Genomic DNA, 22,175 nt, shown 5'->3' on the forward strand with positions numbered 1-22,175 from the left:
CTCTCTCTTGATTTAGGACATTGCCCTCAATTTTACAAACAATTGCGAGATTACCATTGGGCTTTAGAAAAACGTGTCCTCATGGAATTAGGCAATACACAATTTATCTTTTTTTGTCCACCTTTTAATAATCACCTGCGACTAGGGCTGTCAACGGGCCGGACTTGAATAGGACTCACCTATGTCCAAGTCCCGTCCAAATTATATTTATATTTAGAAGGTCCAAGTCCAGGTCTAGGTCCAATAAGATTATATGGAAATTGTGTATTTTTTTATTATTTCTCTAAAAAAATATGGAAATAGTGTATTTTTTTTTTATTATTTCTCAAAAAAATCTAAAATAAAGTGTAGTAAGACTCGAACCCAAGCCTTATATGTGGTACTACAACACTAATCCATCAAGCCTCTTAACATTTTATGTATACTAGTAGTTACAAATTTAATAGTACTTATTTGAAAAACTAAAAAAATAACCTTAGTTTTCAGGCCGGGCCGTTATCGGGTCGGACATGGATATGTCCATAACTGACCCAATAGTCTTATCGGACAACATTTATGTTCTAAGTTCCTATCTTATCGGTTTGGATTGCATCGGCCCGCCCGCCCATCGACCTACTACGATTACTTGTAACACTAGTGTACTATTCATAGTTAAGTGGAGTTTAACGCGTTTTGGGGCCAATGAGGGGAGTATGTGGCCCAAAATGTTATTTCGTTAGTTGTTGTCTAAAAGCATCTTTAGGAGAGCTACAAAAAAAACACCAAAATTTTGAACAAAAAAAACACTAAACAACTTTAGGAGCAACATCAAATTTTCACCAAGCAACTACGCGGTTTTGGCAAAATCGCGCCATATAGCTCACGCGGTTTTTCCAAAACCGCGCCATAGAAGCCCATCTGACAGGCCCAAGCTCACGCGGTTTTGAGAAAACCGCGCCATGTATCGCACATAATTTTTTTTTTTTTTTTTTCTTTCCCAATCTCTAGCGCGGTTTTGGGGAAATCGCGTGAGTGAATTGATACAACATCAAATCTGGAACCAAATATTGGCCGATTTGGTGTTTGGTTTAGTATTTTCATCAACACGTAGCTCTCTTGAAGTTGAAAAAACACCAAATTGTTGGAAATTTGGTGTTTGGTGCTAGGCTAGGTTGATATCACTCCTAAAAATACTCTAAGTGTCCTCTTATTCTTGTCTCTCTTCTCTTATTCTCTTCTTCTTCACTCCAAACTCACCTTCCCTCTCGCTCCTTCAGTCTCCGCTCACTCTCCAATTTTATCAGTTATACTAGTTAATTAAGTATATACATGGCTCAAAATAAAAGAGTAAAATGACCACTAAGCCTCTAGCCGTTCTATTGTCCCAAAAAGTTCCACTAAAACTTGCATGTGGGATGGGTGAGCCCGGTCGGGACCACGAAATTGTGTGCCTTTAGACCACCAACTTGAGTACTTGACTAGTCTCCACATAAACCACGAGCGGCTTCCTCGGCCCGCCCAATTCGCCTATTATTTCGAGATTCCAAGCAATCTATCTGTGAACCCGTCATCATTAGGTACCACAATTAATCACTTTTCTCTCTCAATTAATTAATGTAGATGTAGATCTGCCTTAAACAATCAAATCTAATCCAGATCTATTTATTTTTCTTATTACAGTACAATGTTGGTGTTTATATTGAGAGGGGATCTGATGATTTACTCATTTTCCAGGTAAGATAAAAATGCGTTGATCAGCAGCTGTTTATAAGGTATGCATATCAAATGTTAACGTCATCATCATCATCATGGTTGTATTGTATACAAAATTCTCCGTTGATTTTGTCCTTTTAATTAATTGATCGGTCAAATACCAATACCAATACCAATACCAATAAATAATAAATGGAAGAAGACACACAAGAAGCAGTTGACGAGATAATAGATACAGTTTTGCATGGGGGAGGTAGTCGTGGTGATGTAGAAGAACAGTTTGAACAAGTGTCTTTGAAAGATCAAGAAAAGAGTGTTACTCAATCTCAGGTGGATACAGTTAGATCTTCTACTAATTCTGATAATGCGAGTCAGTTCTCTATGAATGAGGACATGTTGGAATACTCTAGTGGTAAGGATATGGTTGAATTGGACATTGGCCTAGATAATATTGGTTTCAACCCTTTGGCTGAGAGACATTTGAGTTTGTCTGTGAAACAGTCTGCTTCTCCTGCTAGTATTGAATCTCCCTCCAGTATGTATAGCGACACTGGATACTCTTCACCTATAAGTTCACCCGCAAAGCCCAAGCCCAAACCTACTATGCCGAATGTGTCTCCGGAGCTCCTGCATTTAGTGGATTCTGCTATAATGGGAAAAGTTGAAGGTATGGAAAAACTTAAACGTGTCGTATCTGGTAAGGAGAATGTTGGAAGAGAGGATGAAGCCGATTGCATTGCTCTTTTGGTTGTGGATTCACTTCTTGGTACAATGGGTGGTGTTGAATGCTTTGAGGAGGGTGAAGATAATAATCCACCTAGTGTGATGCTGAACTCCAGGGCTGCCACTGTTGCAGGTGAGCTGATTCCTTCTCTTCCTTGTGAGGGTGATTATGATGGTAACATGTCACCCAGGACACCTAATGGTTAAAGGATTGCTTGCAATATTGAGGGCATGCACTAGAAATAGATCAATGTGCTCCCCAGCTGGTCTATTAGGAGTTCTTTTACAGTCTGCAGAGAAGATATTTGTTCACGACAAGGATTCAACAAATTTGTTACCTTGGGATGGTACCTCTTTGTGTTACTGCATCCAATACTTAGCAGCTCACTCCCTGAGTGTAATTGATTTGCATAGGTGGCTTCAGGTTATTACGAGAACAATGACGACATTCTGGGCTAACCGTCTATTGCTTTCTTTGGAGAAAGCCATGGGTGGAAAGGAAAGCAGAGGTCCAGCAAGCACGCGTTTGAGTTTGATGGTGAAAGCTCTGGCTTACTAGGTCCTGGTGAGAGTCGCTGGCCATTCACTAATGGCTATGCATTTGCAACATGGATTTACATAGAATCATTTGCTGATACTCTAAATACGGCCACAGCTGCTGCAGAAATCGCAGCAGCAGCTGCTGCAGCCACGTCTGGAAAATCCTCGCCATGTCGGCTGCGCTGCTGCAAGTGCGCTTTGCTGGTGAAGGCGACTCACATGCCTCGGCTATTCAGTTTTCTATCTGCTGATAATCAAGGGATAGAGGCTTATTTTCATGCTCAGTTTTTGGTAGTTGAATGTGGTAGTGGCAAGGGAAAGAAGGCTTCCTTTGCATTTCACTCATGCATTCAAGCCACAGCACTGGTATTTTATTGGACTTGAACACACTTGCAAGCAGAGTTTGCTAGGGAAAGCAGAAAGTGAGCTGAGATTGTATATTGATGGTTCTTTTGTATGAAAGTCGTCCATTTGATTTCCCACGGATATCCAAGCCTCTAGCATTTTGTTGTATTGGGACAAATCCTCCTCCAACAATGGCTGGTTTGCAGCGACGTCGGCGTCAATGCCCACTATTTGCTGAGATGGGGCCTATTTATATTTTCAAGGAGATAATTGGCCCTGAAAGGATGGCTCGTCTGGCTTCTAGAGGAGGAGATGTACTTCCTTCTTTTGGTAATGGAGCTGGCTTGCCATGGCTAGCATCCAACCACCATGTCTTGGAGTTTGGCAGAAGAAAGTGCATTTTTGGATACAGAGCTTGGAGGAAGCTTGCACCTTCTCTATCACCCTAAGTTGCTTAGTGGTCGTTTCTGTCCAGATGCTTCCCCTTCTGGTGCTGCAGGTTCGCTTACATGTTTCTTTTTTCTTTCTCTTAATTTGACTTGTCCACATTAATCTAATTAATTTTAGACAATTGTTAGAATTTCATCCCCTTCTGATCCCTTTACGGCTTCATCTGTTATGCCATTCCTTCATATAAACCGCAAACATTCCTTGATATGAACGTTTTTTTGAGGGTGGAATTTATGTTTTTCTCAGTATACCACAAGCGCTTAAATATTTTCTATTCAATTCTATAAGTAGAGAAGCAACATATGTGACACCAAAGAGAGGAAGTGGAGAGTTTCGAATTTCATTGAGGTTTTTGCATGTCATATCTAATCTATTATTTTTATTAATTAATTTTTTTTACTTTAATTTTGATTGGAAACATGTAAGTTTTTTGATGTGAACTTAATTTACATTACCCGAATAGGAGAGCATTCAGACTCCAATTCATTCTACTTTTAGGAAGATATCAAGGAACAGAAACCCAAGACCCCCAAAATGCAGTACATCAAATTTTGAATATTAGTGCATTCCATTCTCAAACCAATCTTGGAATTGTCTGTCTAAAGCTCCCCCTTTAAATGCTTGAAATTCCTTTCGTTGTTTTCCACAACTTCTCTACTAAGCATTGGTCTGTAGTTATTGGAATGTTATTGAAATGGTGTTGGAAGTTGGAATGTTATATTTTTTCTGGAAATTGTTGGAATGTCCTTTTAAGTTGGATTTGAAAGTCTCATCTTTTTATACAAAGTATTTTTTAGGTCATGTATTTGGTTGATGGATAATTGTTTAGAAGCATATTATATTACATCCTAGATATACCTTTTGGCTAAGTAGCTGAGTTGAATCATGGAAGAGTGCAAATTAGTTCTGAAAAGACTAGTTGAAAACCCAATTTCATGATTCACTTGTTATATAATGGGAAGCTTATAACGTACACTAACAGTTGTGGATAGATCCAGCTGTGGATATTAACAGGAACCTGAATGACGTAGTATACACTTGTTACTGTGGTCCCCCAGAATCGTTTTTATGACTTCTTACAGTTAAATTTAGTTCTGGATTATTAATGGATGTATATATATATGGGGAGGGTTCTGTGGACATATATTATAAAAACACGTAAACAAACTCATGAGCATTAAGGCCTTCCAACCACTTAAAACATTGTCACAAAAATTAATTTAAATTGGAAACTTCTACCTCCATCGAATGTAGTCAACAAATCAAGGACCCTACATTTTCAAGATAATTGATGCTATATTTCGCAAGGTCAGAAATTCCCAAATACTTCGATTTTTTTGTGAAAATGTTTAAAATAGTGAGGAGATCATATCTACAAAAACTTACCCTATTCTAAAACTTTAAAATACCCTAACGATTATGAGTTTGCTTACTTGTTTTTATAATATATGTCCCTAGAACCTTCTGTTATATATATTATTTTATTTTATTTTTCTTTTTCTAGCCATGTGGTTTTTATATGGAGCAGGACTGTTGCTTTTTATGAACTCTTGGTACTACTATTCAATACTAAGGGGCCCATTTGCAATGCTCATGCCGCAGGCCTGTTTGATATATAACTTCACTTTATTTGGATAAATGGAATGCAAGTATGCAACCATTATTGGAAAGATCAATCAGAAAAAAAGAAAAGAAAATGGAAGTATAACTATTACTGGAAAGATACATCTGTGCAAAAACTAAAAAAATTCTTTGTGAGAATCAGATCTAGAAGTCACAATATGAAATTTCTTTTATTAGTTTGTCTTTTTATTGCTATTTTTAAGTTTTGCAGGAAGTTAACATAAGTACGGTTGTTCGGTCAAATAGTTTGTTATCACAATTGTCTTTGAGAATAGTATTCTTAATGCAAATCAACTTATGGACTGAAGCTGTATTCTGGAATTGGATCTCACTGTATCTTTGAACTTAACAAAAACGAATTATAAGAGAGGGACACATGATGATATACAACTGGTTGAAATTAACAGAAGAAACTAAACAAATTATTATGTGAAGTTGGGAAGAAAGGTTCTGTGAATCTGTGTTGAGTATTGAAGTCATAGAATCCAACTGAACATGGTACAGATTAATAGATACTAATCAGATTAAAAAAAAAAAGGTATCTGTTGGAATAAATTGTTAATTTTTTTTTTAATACTTGTTAGTTGAGGCAACTTGTCTTCTACTCAATGACATGTAGTGCTGATGGATGGGTTTACTTCATAGACAGTCCCTTACTATTATTGTCATTATGATTATTTTTTATTTGTTAATTTTTCTTGAGTCGTTTTATATATACATTTTCTTATTATAATACTTAGAGAATTTTGGGATGGTTTGTTATTTTTGTAAATGGTTTGTAGAATTAATTTTCCAATGTAAATGGTTTCATTTTATTTTTTCTTATATTAGGAACACATAGAAGACCTGCTGAGGTTCTTGGGCAAGTTCACGCTGCCACTTTAATGCTTGTAACTGAAGCTCTGTGGGCCTTGGCTTATGGTGGACCCATGTCGTTTGCTACCTCTGGCAGTAAGCAATGTGCAGGAAGATAGCTTTGAACCCTACAGGGGTCTTTTTCCATTGTCTTCTGCCACGCACATCTCTTTCTGCTTCAATATTTAGAATTATTTCCATGGCCATACAATATCCTGGAAATAATGAAGAGTTAAGGGCCGCACAAGGGGCCTGAGGTTTTGTCGAGAATCTTAGACTATTTATTGCAGACTCTGTCTTCTTTAGATCTTGGAAAGCAAAATGGAGTTGGAGATGAGGAGCTAGTTGCAGCTATCGTTTCCCTCTGTCAATCTCAGAAGAATAATTATGCACTCAAAGTGCAGTTTTTAGTACTTTACTACTGGATTTGAAAATGTGGAGCTTATGCAACTATGGACTACAGAAGAAGCTCCTATCTTCCCTCGCTGACATGGTATTTACCGAGTCATCAGTCATGCGAGATGCTAATGCTGTGCAGATGCTTCTTGATAGTTGCAGAAGATGCTATTGGGTCATTCGAGAAAAAGACTCTGTCAATACTTTTTCACTGCAGGAGACACCAAGACCAGTTGGTGAAGTAAATGCATTAGTCGATGAGCTCTTAGTGGTTATTGAACTCTTAGTGGGAGGAGCAGCTCCTTCAGTTGCACCGGATGATGTTCGTTGTTTGATCGGGTTTTTAGTTGATTGTCCACAGCCTAATCAGGTGCAATAACTAATCATTTCCGTAGTGTATTCTTAATATTGTTACGTTTCTATGATCAACGTGGAAATGCATCAAGGTTGATTTTGATGAATTTGTGATAAAACAACTGAGGTCATGCTCCCAAAAAGTCACTTTATTGTTTATTCTAACCATGTTGAATCTATGAGAGAACAACCTATAACTTTTAGTGTTTGCAATTCACATTTGATATGGCCAGAATTGTTGGTACAGTTGTATACTATGAGGGTGTATTATATATGAAGGAGATTTATCTTCACCAAACTTGAGTTATCTCAACTTGGGCCGCATGAGTTTATTTTGTTCGGTGTTTTCAAAGATGGGCTGCTAATAAACAATAACTGATACACATGCACAAACACCCAAATCCACACGCTCACTCTTGGTACTCACATGGATTAGCGCGAGGCTACTTTATGGTGGAGTATTTCTCATCCCTAAGAGTGTCCTCACTAAAAATAGTTTTTATCCCTCAGACAGAAATAAAGAGTGGTCCATTTCACTAAGCACATTGTATGAGATTCAAGATGATACAGACTGTAGCTTTTTAAATCTGCCCTCCTCCTTTCCTACCGTGAACTTGTTAAACTGAGCTGTTTTTGGAGGATAATGTTCTTGGTGTAATCATCTTGTTTGCTAAAAGCAGCTCTTTGCTCATCTCACGAGGGCTTTACAAGTGTGTCATTAACCAGAGTTCGTTACTATTATGGATGGAGAGATGAATGTCAAAGAGTAATTTCACATTATCCTGTGATTTCTGTGGCTAAAGTGGCAATGACCTATGGATTATTCTGTGACAATAATCATGATCCTAGATACGACTGACCTTGAAATTTGCAACTCTTTTTAAAGTGTTTCAGAATTTGATACAATCCTCTGTTTTTTCTGTTACTAATATCATTTCTCTGATTTTGCTCAAACATCAGTGGATGAATGCGAATAAATGATAACAACGGATTATATTAACCTTTCCGATTTTTGGTATTTTGTTTGTTGAAGAGTAGGCAGCAATGGAAATGAAAAGAAAGAGGTCTAAATTGACTAAAGATGAGGGGGTAGTGATACTACTATATGAAAAAAAACATGGTGGTATTCAAGAACGCTAAAACATATGGGAGTAAATTAACTTATACTTTTATAATGAAGCAAAAGTTGCCAATGTTAGAACTCGAACTTTCATAATGATCCCAAAACAAAAGTTTTGCATGGACAACCATGCTACAATCTCCCCGCTTTCTGCAGCATGCACACAGTTAAAAGGTTTTTTCGCCCATCAGGGTAGGATTGTAAAATTTGTTCGAGAGCTCATGCTTTAGGTTTTATTTCTTGAGATGTGTTCTTTGGGAATCAATGTAATCTGATATAGATCATATGCCTAATAATTTTGCTTTTCCAGGTTGTGAAGGTTTTGCATTTAATCTACAGGTTGGTGGTTCAACCAAATACATTGAGGGCTCACACATTTGCTGAATCATTTCTATCTTGTGGAGGGATAGAAACACTTCTCGTCCTCCTGCAAAGAGAAGCAAAAGCTGGTGACAACAGTAATACTGAAAACTCTATTGTTAAGAATGAGGAAAATGAGTTTCTTCAAGGATCTGTTGATGTTGCTGGTATCATGGATGAAATAAGTCACAATGAAACTTTAGTAGCAGTTGAGGGAAATGAATCTGTTTCTGATGGAGAAGCATTTGAATTACAATTGTCTGGTAGTGGTAGCAACTCCATTGATGCTTCTATCCATAATAGTATTGATAGAAGAACGCCTGTGTCTGAGAATTTACTTGTAAAGAATTTGGGTGGTATAAGTTTCTCAATAACTGCTGACAGTGCTCGAAACAATGTCTATAATAATGACAATGGCGATGGCATTGTTGTTCGGATCATCAGTCTATTAGGTGCATTAGTGGCAGCAGGACATTTGAAATTTGGTGCACATACTCCATCAAATATGACAAGTAGCATTCTGGGTAATGGACTGCATGATGGAGGTGGAACGATGTTTGATGATAAGCTTTCTCTGCTACTTTTTGCCTTGCAAAAAGCTCTTCAAGTGGCACCACGTAGGCTTATGACAACTAATGTCTACATGGCTCTTTTGGCTGCATCGGTATGGCTACTGCTGCTTTTCTAGCTTGTCATATGGTTTTCTTTTGTCAATGAATTGGATGGAACAACACTTTACACACAAAGTTATTTTATTGTTACTGGACCTAAGGTTGTACATGGTTATTTCCAGTGTTCTAAAAAGCGCTAGGAGGTAGTCGTTCCGAGGAGGGCAGCCTAGGCGGTCTATTATATATATACTACACAAGAAATGAAGATATCAAAACTTAACAAAAGAAATATGAGTTTTTGAACGAAGGGAGATGGATTTGCACAAGTGGTGTGTGTGCGTTTGTTTTTTTTGTTTGGTTTGTTTGATTTTGTGTTTCTGAGGAGTAAATAACAATTGGCTCTGTGTGTGATTTTGTTTTGATTTTGATGGCCTTGTAGCATATCTTGGTGTTTCCTAGGTTAAATTACAATTGGCTCTAATTGTAATTGGGATAAATTACATGCAATATGTGTCCGACATGGTCTGGGATACGTGATCCTTGATGGATTTTTTCAAAATCATTCCATGTAACTTAGGGCACATCAAATGTGAAAGATGTAATTTTAAAATTCTGTGGGATTGAATTGAATTTTTTATTGATAAAGAGAAAAAGAGTCATCTAGATGAGAAGAAGAATCTGCTTTTGCAAGATAATTAGCCATCACACTAATTACTCTTGAAATAGAGAAAGCCAACAACTTTAGGCTTTGCAGATTTGATGAACAACACACACACACACACCACACTCTCTCTCACACACACACACACACACTCACAGAGATCTTGCCTGTGCACATATACATCTTCACATGATTTCGTACATGTTTGATTGATAATATGCATGTGAACATCTGTTAGGAATTAAGAGTTGTTTGTTTTAGGTCTCCATTTGATTATAATTATACCAATTGATCCCCATATGATTTCTTTCAGATAAATGCTTCTACAAAAGATGATGGGTTAAATATTTATGATCATGGTCATCGATTTGAACACGTTCAGCTTTTGCTGGTTCTTCTCCGTTCACTTCCATATGCATCCAGGGAATTTCAAATTCGCGCCATACAGGTATATTCAATATGTATGTTGTACAGTTTTACTGAAGTTTGGTGGCAGCCTCAACATCCTTACACATTTACAATTGGCCCTAGTAATACCGGGTGCTTGAATGATTCTGAGCACGTGTCTTAGGATTCTTGGAAACAATAGAAACTGTCAATAGATTACGTCAATGTGTTTACTTGGATAGATCTTAGCGTAATATACATCTTCTACTTTGGTGGGTCGTAATGTAATTGTCTATATAATGTGACTTGATTGGTAATTTATTTATTGATTCCAAAAAAACAAGGGATGAAGATGCGAAGTTTGGATCTTTAAAAAGGAATGACAAAGCATTGAGTTTTTGAAAATATATAAATGCGAAGAAATGATGCAGGTTCAGCAGAAATCACTAGAAAAATGAATGTCTTTGTTGTTGTTCTCTTTAGTAAAAAAGTTGCAAAATCTTAGTCTTCCAAAAGGACTAAAAGAGTAAGGCATAAGAAAGCTTTTAAATATAAGATACTAAAAAATGAAAAATGGAGTGTAGAGAGCGAAGCTATACAAGTGAATGGATTTCGATGAGATAATTTCAAAATAGGTTAGACTGGGAATTAGAGGTGAATATTTTTTAATGTGGTAATGTTAGTGATTGACAATATAAGCTGTAGATCTCGTTAGACTCTAAGGGAGGGAATTTTAGGCTTTAGGGATTACATAATATGTTTGGTGATTATGTCAAAAAAAAACAATCTTAGGTGCCAAGTGACATTCTAAAGTTTAAACCATAGGAAAGAATTAAACTGAGGAAGAAACTCAAGAAAAAGTCTTGTGATACTTCGTGAAATATATCGGTTATTGAGCTAACTGGCACCGACATTCTAAGAATTAATTCCATGGTTGGAGGAACTCACTTCATTGGTTAAAAATCACGTTTTTCCCCGATAAAATTGGTATTTTATGAAGAACTAAATATATCGGTAAAATATAGGTCTATGACGTTATTACAAATGACGTAATATAGGTCTATGTCATTCCAAAAGATATATGGATACTTATGTCATTACAACTGTGTAGTATAGATCTATATCATTCCAAATAACATATGGGTTCTTATGTCATTACAAATAGAGTAATATATATGTGTGTGTGTGTGTGTGTGTGTGTGTGTGTGTGTGTGTGTGTGTGTCATTCCAAATGATATATTAGTACTAATGTCATTACAAATGGCATAATATATGTATATGTCATTCCAAATAATATATAAATTGGGTCTTTGGAGAAAAGCCTACATATGTTACTTTATGAAATAAAGCACTAATATGACATTGAGAATCACATACAAACCATTGCCACTTTTTTAGCCAAATTAATTTTTAATTAAATAATTTAAAAACTAACTTGGGGCCCAGTTTTAACAAAAAATAATTTTAAAATAAAATTGGGTCCCACTATTTACTTAATTTGGTTGCTACCACCTAGAGTTGGGGACGATTTGTGAGTGACTACTCTTATTGGTGGAGACAAACTATGGGGATTTGTCTCCACCACCTAGAGATGCTCTTATGTTAATACAATTGACGTAATATAGGTCTATGTCATTCCAAATGATATATGAGTACTTATGTCATTACAACTGCGTAGTATAGGTTCATATCATTCCAAATAGCATATTGGTTTTTATGTCATTACAAATGGAGTAATATATATACATGTCATTCCAAATGATATATTAGTACTAATATCATTACAAATGGTGTAATATATGTATATGTCATTCCAAATGATATTTAAATTAGACTTAGTGTTGGAGAAAAGGGTACTTATGTTACTTTAGAAACCTTTAGAAGTAAAGCGCCAATATGACATTGAGAATTTAATACGACGTTGTGGATATTTTCATTACAAACAATTTAGAGTCATATGAGACCAAATTTGATGTGGCATTGAAACAAGTCGTACTATGTCATTCCAATTGTCATAAGAAAGATGTCTTTCCAACCGTTATAATAACTGCCTAATATGTTATTGTTTTTATCATACTTAACAATATGACAATAAATATGTCACATATCATTGATGTCAAAAAAAGAAACAAAAATTGTCATAATATATGCATATATACATTATTATCTGCCACAAACCATTTTAAAGACTCGGTACATCAATCATTTACTCGCACAATCAATTATTTACTCTTGCACAATGCAACCTTATACTCTTAGGGGCCATTTGTTTTGCCTCTTATAAGACCTTGAGGTCTTATAACCTCTTATCGAGATGTGGCCTAGTGATTTTGGACATTTTTGGTTTGTTTTTACCTCTTATAAAGAGACATTCTTAGAAATGTCTTATAAGAGGCTCCGATTCTATAAGTACAAAAAATTGGATCTACTTCAATTTATAAGTCTTATAACTTGAAAAATGACTCAAACACCCGTTCATATACCCCTAGTTTTATTTCTCTCTTCCATTTTCATTATCTTCTTTTTCCAAATAACTCCATTGTCTTAGCCACCACCACCACCCATGCAGCCCACTACCACCACCACCATCATCACCTCCACCACCACTACCACCGTGCTATTTATTAAGACTATCACTACCACCACCATCGTGCTATTAAGACCACCACCACTTCCACTACCGCCACCACCACTTTCACTACCATCGTGCTATTAAGACTAATATCATCACCTCTACTGCCACCACCACCACCACTGCCACCACCACCACCACCACCACTACCACTACCACTACCACTACCACTACCACTACCACCACCACCGTGCTATTAAGACCACTACCACCACCACCGCCAATTAAAATAGTTTTCTAAAATTGATATTCTAATTATCAAAATTGATTTGAAACCGAAAATCTAACTATACGCTTGTTTTAAATTAATTTATTCAAGTTAAATGTGGTGTAAAGCAGGATTATATTTGTCAAATAACCATCTATAAGATGTCATGTATTTATTTTTTCTATTTTTACAAGTGCTTATAAGAGGAACTTAAAATGAAAAACAAACCACTTTATAAGACCATCTTATAACATATGCTCTTATAAGACCCTCTTATAACTTAACCCAAAAAAACAAATAGCCCCTTAGATTTGAGTAGACAACCTATTAGGGGGTTGAAAACGACTGAAGATGAACAAAATGTTCCAATTCTAAGTGGAACAATTAAACATATTCCTGCCCTAGTCAAGAAGAAGTGAGGAAGGTGTCGAGCACTGGTACTAAAAAAAAAATCTCTTCTTTTTTCTTTTCCCGTTGTAGTTTAAGAAGATAAAGATGCATCATATTGATTGTTCCGTTAAGAAGGATGCACATCAAATAGCGATACTTTTCTATGATTCTTCAAGGCACGAACACCAAGTGCAAGTCTGGATATTAAATTCCTTCAGTGGCATGAGAAAGAATATTAAAAAAAAATTAGTGAAGAAAGCTATACCAAACTTGGAAAACAAAAACAAAAAAGTTGCAAATTTAACATAATATGACCTCGATAGGATCTTTCGTATGTTCAACAATAGAAAGAAGCTTAGTTTCCTATAGAATCTATATAAAAATAGTATTCAACAACTGATAATAGGATAAGAAGAAATTAAAGTATATCAAAATACAGTGAAAAAGATGCACCACTGTCCTAAAGAATACGAAGCAAGGGATGCTCAGCACAGGGAACAAATACTGGAGATGACAATTTTGAAGACAGTCCCCACCTTAACCTCTTGGACCATGTCGAACTTCGTATATCAAGAACCTGAAAATGGCCACAGAATGGGAAAAAGTTAAAAAGCGTTGCAAACCAAATTTTCCAACGGTTATTAACCGTTGTAGAGTGACAATTACTAACGATTAAAAAACGTTGCAAACCAAATTTTTCAACCCCTTTGCAACGGTTATTAACCGTTGCAGAGTGACAATTACTAACGGTTAAAAAACGTTGCGTAGTTTAATCTATAACGATTAGTAATTGTCACTCTGCAACGGTTATTAACCGTTGCAGAGTGACAATTACTAACGGTTAAAAAACGTTGCGTAGTTTAATCTATAACGATTATTGATAGATGCTTTAATATTTATTTTTTGCTTTACAACGGTTTACAACCGTTACTAATGTATTGATACGGTAAAATATTTTTTTTTCCTGCGAACGAACCAGCACTGGTTTCATATAGAAACAAATAAAATTACTAATTTTTCATACCATTTGACAAGTAAAATAAACACAAGCAAGCGCCTGAAAAAATATTATATTCATTGAACCATATATATAACTTCAAAAATATTACAAATTTCTATACGATTTTCCAAACAATCCCGAATCTTCAAAATGCAATAACAAGCATCGATGGCGATGGCTTCACTCAATATAAATCCTAGTGCCGCTCCACAAAGTCTATCTAATTCCAAAAAAATCACAAAATAAATAATGAACTCAGAAAAACAATCATACTAATTAAATTCATGCAATTAATTAAATACTTGACCCCAAAAAAAAAAAGATAGAGCATTTGTTGTCTACTCCCATATCTCGACGACATAAACAATAATTACATAAAATTGGTGCATAAAAAGAAAACCTTATAGTAACTTGACGAGTTGAAAATTGAGAAAATAGAGAGTGAGGTTTAAGTTTTTACCTTGACGAGGAGCTTGAGGTGAGCATGACTCATTAGATTGGGAAGTAATTCTTTTGGCCTTCTTCCAAAGGCGCTCCCACATGTCGATAATATCAGTTGATCCAATAGATGTGTTCTAATGGAGACTAGCAATCCTTCTCTGGAAAAAGGAAATTCATCTTAGATAATATTTGTGACTAGTGAAAAAAAAAAAAACTGTTAGTACCTTAAATAGTTCAGCAATCATGACATTCTTGTTGATAGCTCTCCCCATAGCTTTAAGAACAATCTCGTTAGACCCTTTATCCTGAAGAAATATAGAAGCACAGTAAGCTTTAACCCATCAATTTCTATCATACATGTTCATATTCCAGTCATGGTAATAAGATTAAAAGTGTAGCTATACTGGATTAGAAACTTATTAATTATTATATAGTCTAATAAAACATTAAAATCAGACCTGGAGGAGAGTGGTGGCATAAGTAATGTAATTCCTCATGCGTCCTTGAGTAGTAAAGAGCCATTTATTTTATATACTCTGACATAAAGACAAAAAAAAAAGTAGTATTAAATTACACAAATCAAAAGCAACAAAAAGCTTTCTTACTTTGTAGCTGTTTCGTGAGTGAATGAATTGACCTCAGGGAAAGCAGATGGGGTCTCAAAATAAATAGTTCGTATGGGACACTATAGTGTGCAATTTTCCCACTTAAATCCCGTCTGAATAATTAGCAAAAGTTGCCCAAGTCAACTTAAATCCATATCAAGGGGCAATCACTTCCTATGTTACAAGACAGCAACAAAAAGAGTTGACACTAAATCGGCAAACAAAGAGATACCTTTCCAAATAAGCGTGGCTGAAAATGGTACACATCTTCACCAGGGATATCAATTGTAACACTTAGCTGCATTACAAAGGAGGTGGAATTATTTTAAGATCTTTTCCTTGAAATAGGGATGACCTAACAAAAGAATGAGCATGATATACATGCACAAAACATAGTTTTTGAATGAAAACGTACAATCTGTTCACCGAAGTCGACAATCACATATTTTTCTGGTACACCCTTCGCAAATAGTCACAACTACTTCCTCTGGCTTCTAGTAAAATCATGCCTGCATAACCATATCATTAAGATCAAAATTTTCAAATAAGTCCAGAACCATAAAAAGTTCTCTATATTATATAGCCTATAGATAAAACTACACAAGGACAATGATTACGGTAAAATGGGACTATTAAGTACCTAAATTTTGGTTTAGCAGGAGTTGTGACTGTCGCCTAATGGGACAAAGTACTGTTTTCATGACTTTTTCCATCAGCAGAATTGGCTGATACTGAAGGAGATGCAGCAACTGGTGCCACATTGCCCACTGGTTGCTTTGTCAGATCACCAAGTTCCTCTGATTAATCATAAATTGCAAATTAATCTTAAAAATCGATAAAGTGTACATGTAAAAATGAAACATACTAATTATACTCATATGCTGGACAATTAGATTCTTCACCACTATTTAAGTAGAAGGGTAGATAAATGAGATTCCATTCTATAAGTACCTGCAATGCGTTGATCACATTCCTTGATTAAATTGGAGAACCGTGCATCACCAGGTGCCAAGGAAGCACCTGCTTCAAGGGCAGCCTTGGCAGTCTGAAACTCCTCCAGCTTTAAACAGGCAGTCCTTAAAAAAGAAACAAAATCCTTGTAAGATGGAAGTTGTAAACAGGAAAGGTATAAAAGGCAACAATTGAACAATAATATAATAATTAAGAAATCCATATAAGTTTCCAACCATTTGCAAAGTCGCTAATACTTCGTATCTACACAGCATATAGCACATTTATGTTTAAGATCATAAAAGTAAATGTCCTCTCACCCTTTACGTAGGTATGCTTTGGCCATGGAAGTATCCAGCTCAATTGCTCTGTTTGCATCAGAAACTGCTTCTGTTCAAATTTACACATGCGTTATCAACTAAGATCATCCCACCATTCCACAAGAAAAAATAAAAGGAAATACTTCTGAACAAATAAAAGGAAAAAACCCAATGCAACAGATACTCATAGTAATAACGTAGGAATTATTTAAACAACGCCCTATGACGGTAAGACCGTAAAACACTATTATATGGCAACTTCTCAATAGAGTATCCTTTTAAGTTTCCTAATTAACATTGACCCACACAAAAATAAATAAGTTTCCACTGCTTCTAACTTGCTTTCAAATTTCAATAACAAATTGCAAACCCTAACACAATGAAGTCAGAAATAAAGTCAAGAACACAACGCAAATCATTCTTGATCCCCTCTTATTACAACAACACAAAGTGAGAAACATGACATAATCCCACCAAAACAAAACCCTAACTACTGATACTATTAAGTTAAAGTTTTCCTTCAATAAATTCAAACCTTATTAATAAAGAAAACAGATTTCCAAAATAAATAATCCCGTCTGAATCATCAGGTTTTCCCACTTGCAAAATGTAACCAGCCCTAAGAAGATGTAGCAAAACCTGAAAAACCAAGCAATTGCAAATAATCATGTGTAAAGAACCTAAATAGAACTCCTATTCAGACAACAATAAATATTAATCCTGATATTCTTCTATAGATAGAGCATACAGACAATACAATAGGCAACATTCACAGGAAGAAAAAAAAAAGATGACATTCACACAACCAAAATATTAACATGTTAGCATAGAATTGCTTGCATCTGTAAAACTAAAACGCACCATACGAACTCCAAAGGCTTTCGCAATGCCTGCCACAGTAATATCCGAATGCAAGGGGCCAACACCTCCAAATATAAATAACTGCAAGACTGAGATCAGATGTTTTCCACACAAAAGAGCTTATACCCTAACATAAAAATACCAAATAGAGAGAGGCCTACCATATCATTAGCAGACTTCTCTTTTTCAACTAGTTCAGCTACAGAATCGACCTGCATTTTGACATATACAAAAGAAAAATACGGAGCTTTAAGAAGCGAACATAAATACCTCTAGAATATAAAAATTGATATGCAATCTGCATATCAGGAATGTAAGTAACTCAAAGCATATACCTAGTTTTTTCTGATAAAAGTATTAATAACCATTTAGAGTAGAGAAGAGGACTGGTGTTGCTTGAAGTAGAGAAAGAGTTGTGGTTAGAATTGAATGAACAACTTTCTATATAGCTGGAGAATTTTGTAATACCATCACCGTCAGCTACGGTTTACTTCAAGTCAAAGAACAAAATCTTGTGAAGTATCACAATCTTAAAAGGCCTCTAGACTAATGTATCACAAAACACAGTCTATATGAAATCCTTCCGCAGTATATTGAAAGAAAATTCAGACTGAAATATCAAGCAACTATTATTTACAGTTTGTGAGTAAATGAAACAAGATTTCACAGATGATACCAAAAATCAATTCTCTGCCCAAAACAGGTCTTGAAAAAGGTTCTCTGCAACCTTTTTTTTCTTTTTGGTAAAAATGCTTAAAGACTTGAGTTGGGGGATCTCGAGTTAACAAGTCGTGATTGAGGATATCTACCATGCAATATTTAGGATTGCATAGGATTGTTTAAAGACAGTGGCGGTCTTGTATACGGTGGATACAGATATGTTGTCACTCTAGGCATATTGAAGTATCCAGGCACCATAAATCTTAGCAATATTTTAATATCACCAATTAAAATTATAATAATTCTTTTCTACAAAATAGTTACTTACTTCATTCCGAACAACAGCAGTTTGTGATACAGCCTAGCCAATAGAGTGAAGCTTTCTACACAATGGCGGTCCCAGTTGGTCCTCACCAAAGCCAAACCTGAGCTATGGAAGAGACAGAGAAGCATATATTGGATACACAACTTCAAACTTAAGCATGAATCATAATTGCAACCTTTGTGACCAATAACGGTGTACCAGATAAATAAATTGCATTAAGGATATGTTCCTCAACCTAATGTCTTTTGGTAATGTCAGGAAATACAGTATAATGATATGTTTATGATGGATGAAGCATAAGCTAGTTTCATTTTAGTTTAGGATCTAAGATTTAGACGTATTAAATACTTCTGTAGTGACACAAAACACACACATATGTAACACAAAAGAAAAAAGATCGTACTGATCGAAATGAAACTTTGTCAAAATACAAAAGTAATGCCACAGATCAGGACTTACAAAATCTCATCACCCACAGTAATAATTGATGCTGTGAGAGTACTATTCTGATGCGGGTCTATACTATTCAGTCCATTGCTTACAACTGGAACACTTCCAGAAGCCGGAGTTGTACACCGTTTTGCTCTCCCAGCTCTTTCCAATCTTCCATCAGCAAGTAGATAAGCAGGTCTGAAGTGATCTCTCTTGCTAGATTCACTGATGCACAGTAACGAATTTGGTACCGTATCATATATACTTCCGATAGAAGTGTAACTGTAAAACAGAGAAACCATTTATGATTACCTATGTAAATAAATTCGATAAACCAGAACAACCACTATATACATTTAAAACAATGAGAGTCAGTTAAAGTTAAATCGTGGTGCTCACACCAGGAGAACTTCCGAGGCACTGACTTAGAAAATACTATAAGCCCAGTTAAAAGAGACTTACCCCTGATCATAAAGACTGCAGTATTGAACTTTACATGTCAAAAGAAATGCCCATACATCCCTGTAAGAAAGATAGAATGATGTTAAAACCTTCATAATTTGTCTGAACCCAAGTCACATTGACACAGATACACATGTTGTTGTCCCACACAGATACAGAGTGTCAGACGCGGCGATTTATATGAAGTCGGACACAAGGAAAAAAAATTCTTACCATGCTTTAGTTACACAACTAATTCTTGGCTAAAGACCTTACAAAGCACGCGTCCTTACAAACAATTACTTATGAAAGTAACATATCATGGAGCTGTAACTATGTTAATAGATTATTTTCCTAGTCATTTAGGGTATAGAAGAACCCCTGGTTAAAAACCGTATGCACAACATGTCCATGTGTCCGACACAAACTTTTTTTCTTCTTCCTTTCTTTCTATTTAATAGATTATTCTTTTTTCTTTTTTCTTTTCATTGAATATGAATATGAATTGATGTTCTTAGGTTTGCACAGACAAACTAGGAAGAAATGTATATGTATCCCTCCGCTTAAGTAATATGAAGTTGTGAACAATGACAAGCTACAGATTTCCCGCACCAACTTTTGAGAGTCTATGTTCACGTGTAAGCTAGTTTAGTTAGAAATAACCTGTATGACCAATCTAAGATTGGATTCACTCTCATGAAAGGTGGCCATCCAGGCGAACTAGGGGAAAACTGTTCTTGGCCAACCTGCACACAGAAAATAAATGCAAAGGACGCCAATTTATCATGTTGATCCCATTAAAGGTGATTATTCAATGTGAAAATCTAAGCGAAATGCCTATGCAGCTGGGATAAAAATGAAATATTTCTTCTGAGAGAAAAATAAAAGAGTGAAAATAAATGCATTTACCGCATTGGGGTCGCCTATTCTTGTACCAAGAAATATAGCTTTGGTTGGTTTTTCCTTCAGTAGAGCCTCCAAACCCGATTTGAAATCTAAGCGAATAGTTTCTATTTTTAATCCATAACTGGTCGAACAAGTAAAGAGCCATTTATTTTATATACTCTGACATAAAGACAAATCAAAAGCAACAAAAAGCTTTCTTACTTTGTAGCTGTTTCGTGAGTGAATGAATTGATATCAGGGAAAGCATACGTGGTCTCAAAATAAATAGTTCGTATGGGACACTTTAGTGTGCAATTTTGTACGTTCCCGTCTGAATCATCAGGTTTTCCCACTTGCAAAAAGTAACCAGCCCTAAGAAGATGTAGCAAAACCTGAAAAACCAAGCAATTGCAAAAAATCATGTGTAAAGAGCCTAGTTTACTGCATAAATAGAACTCCTATTCAGACAAGAAATGGGAGAGAAATTACAGTTGAATCTTTCCCTCCATTAAAGCTAAAGGCAACCTCTTCAAACTTGTTAACTTGATAAAGATACTTATCTGAAAATGTCAGTACTTTTACTTTTACTTAGACATAAGCCCAATTATGTTGTCCGTTAAAATAAGCACAAATAACGAAATCTAGCTTCAACGATTTGGAATTCACAGGTTTTGAGTTAAATATACCTTGAAATCGTCACCTCATGCTTCTTCAATTCTCTTTCTGAGATTTTCTCCTTGAAATTATTCAAAGCCGAAATAATCCCTTTCAAATGAGTGACAAAAAAAAAAATCAAAACCACAAACCAATTCAAAACAAAACAAAAAATTAGTCAAAATCAATTTAAGAAATTATTACTTTGAATAATTTGGATCTGAAAACTCTTCTTCATCTTCTTTGAGTTGGTGGAGTTGGTGGAGTGTGTGTGTGGGCAGAGAGGGAGGAGACTGGAGAGTGTAGCGGCGGTGAGAGAGAGAGAGGAGAGAAAGTAAAGTTATGTTTTATATTTCAAGATTTTAATTTGCAACACTTCTCAAACGATTTTTAAGCGTTAGCAATTAATTCCTGAAATTCACCGAAATAAAATAACGCTTTATAACATTGCTAACGCTATATAAGCGTTGGCAACTTACTAACAGTAAATAATCGTTGCAAAGCAAAAAAAGTCCATGTTGCAAATATCATATTATGGTGTAGTATAAGGATCTACTGTAAATTAAAACATGTCACCATTGTGTATTAGTTGGTTATAACAAATTGGGCAAGCTAAGATATCTGTGTTGGAATTGACTTCCTTCTCATTCTAAGGATAACATAATGGCATGTTAAAAGAGAAGGGTAAAAAAGTACAACCAGATAGCCTACATGCTTATACACAGTAAAAAAAACCTCCAACGTAGACAAAGACATTCATGTGATGCTAACGCCGCATTATGTGTCTACACAGGGTTCTACCAAATCGAGAAGAGCGAAAAACAAAACGAAACTAGGTAGCAAAAAAATTAGGCTATAAGTCTCATATATAGAACGTAACATCGACTAAAAAGTCAGTGACCTTAAGTAGTTGGGAAGAGGAAACACTTTGAACACTTTATACATATTCTTGTTCACAAGTCATTGGTACAGAATGGAAAGTTTTGGTCGATGATCGAAGTATCGGCTTGTGTCATAGAGAATCAGAATTGACCTTTCATTGTGCATATGGTATCAATGTATCAGCCTTTTCATGGTCATTGAGGCTTATTAGGCATTGACATTTTTCAAACCAATTAAGCTACTCCTAATTATATGAAAACACAAGATTTAAGATGTAAAGGATCCAATTATATGCAAACGTACAAGTAACACTTAAACACTCATATGTATTGTCAACTACCATACTATGTACACTCATCTTTTTTTTCCTG

At 35.6% G+C, this 22,175-nt stretch overlaps 2 pseudogenes across 2 annotated transcripts in view; one reads left to right on the forward strand and one right to left on the reverse strand.

Moving 5' to 3' along the window:
* Positions 1-1,224: 1,224 nt before the first annotated feature.
* The window catches only part of LOC147499364 (BEACH domain-containing protein C2-like), a 38,170-nt pseudogene continuing 17,219 nt past the window's right edge, over positions 1,225-22,175 (forward strand). Inside the window, exons 1-5 of the transcript XR_015195837.1 lie at positions 1,225-1,556; positions 1,660-3,799; positions 6,205-6,994; positions 8,409-9,122; positions 10,044-10,178. The product of XR_015195837.1 is annotated as a BEACH domain-containing protein C2-like (transcript). The remainder of the gene's footprint in view (positions 1,557-1,659; positions 3,800-6,204; positions 6,995-8,408; positions 9,123-10,043; positions 10,179-22,175) is intronic.
* LOC147499365 (bifunctional cytosolic FAD synthase/FAD diphosphatase-like) lies at positions 14,403-22,162 on the reverse strand (annotated as a pseudogene). The gene is made up of 19 exons (XR_015195676.1): positions 22,108-22,162; positions 20,758-20,828; positions 20,491-20,660; positions 20,293-20,410; positions 20,047-20,129; positions 19,405-19,464; positions 18,970-19,224; positions 18,514-18,610; positions 17,687-17,737; positions 17,526-17,606; positions 17,200-17,303; positions 16,345-16,469; positions 16,034-16,190; positions 15,809-15,902; positions 15,626-15,691; positions 15,247-15,324; positions 15,013-15,093; positions 14,808-14,944; positions 14,403-14,567 (listed from the first exon to the last, which is right to left on the reverse strand). The product of XR_015195676.1 is annotated as a bifunctional cytosolic FAD synthase/FAD diphosphatase-like (transcript).

This window comes from Coptis chinensis, chromosome 5 (genome assembly GCF_015680905.1).
Source record: "Coptis chinensis isolate HL-2020 chromosome 5, ASM1568090v1, whole genome shotgun sequence".
NCBI lineage: Eukaryota > Viridiplantae > Streptophyta > Magnoliopsida > Ranunculales > Ranunculaceae > Coptis > Coptis chinensis.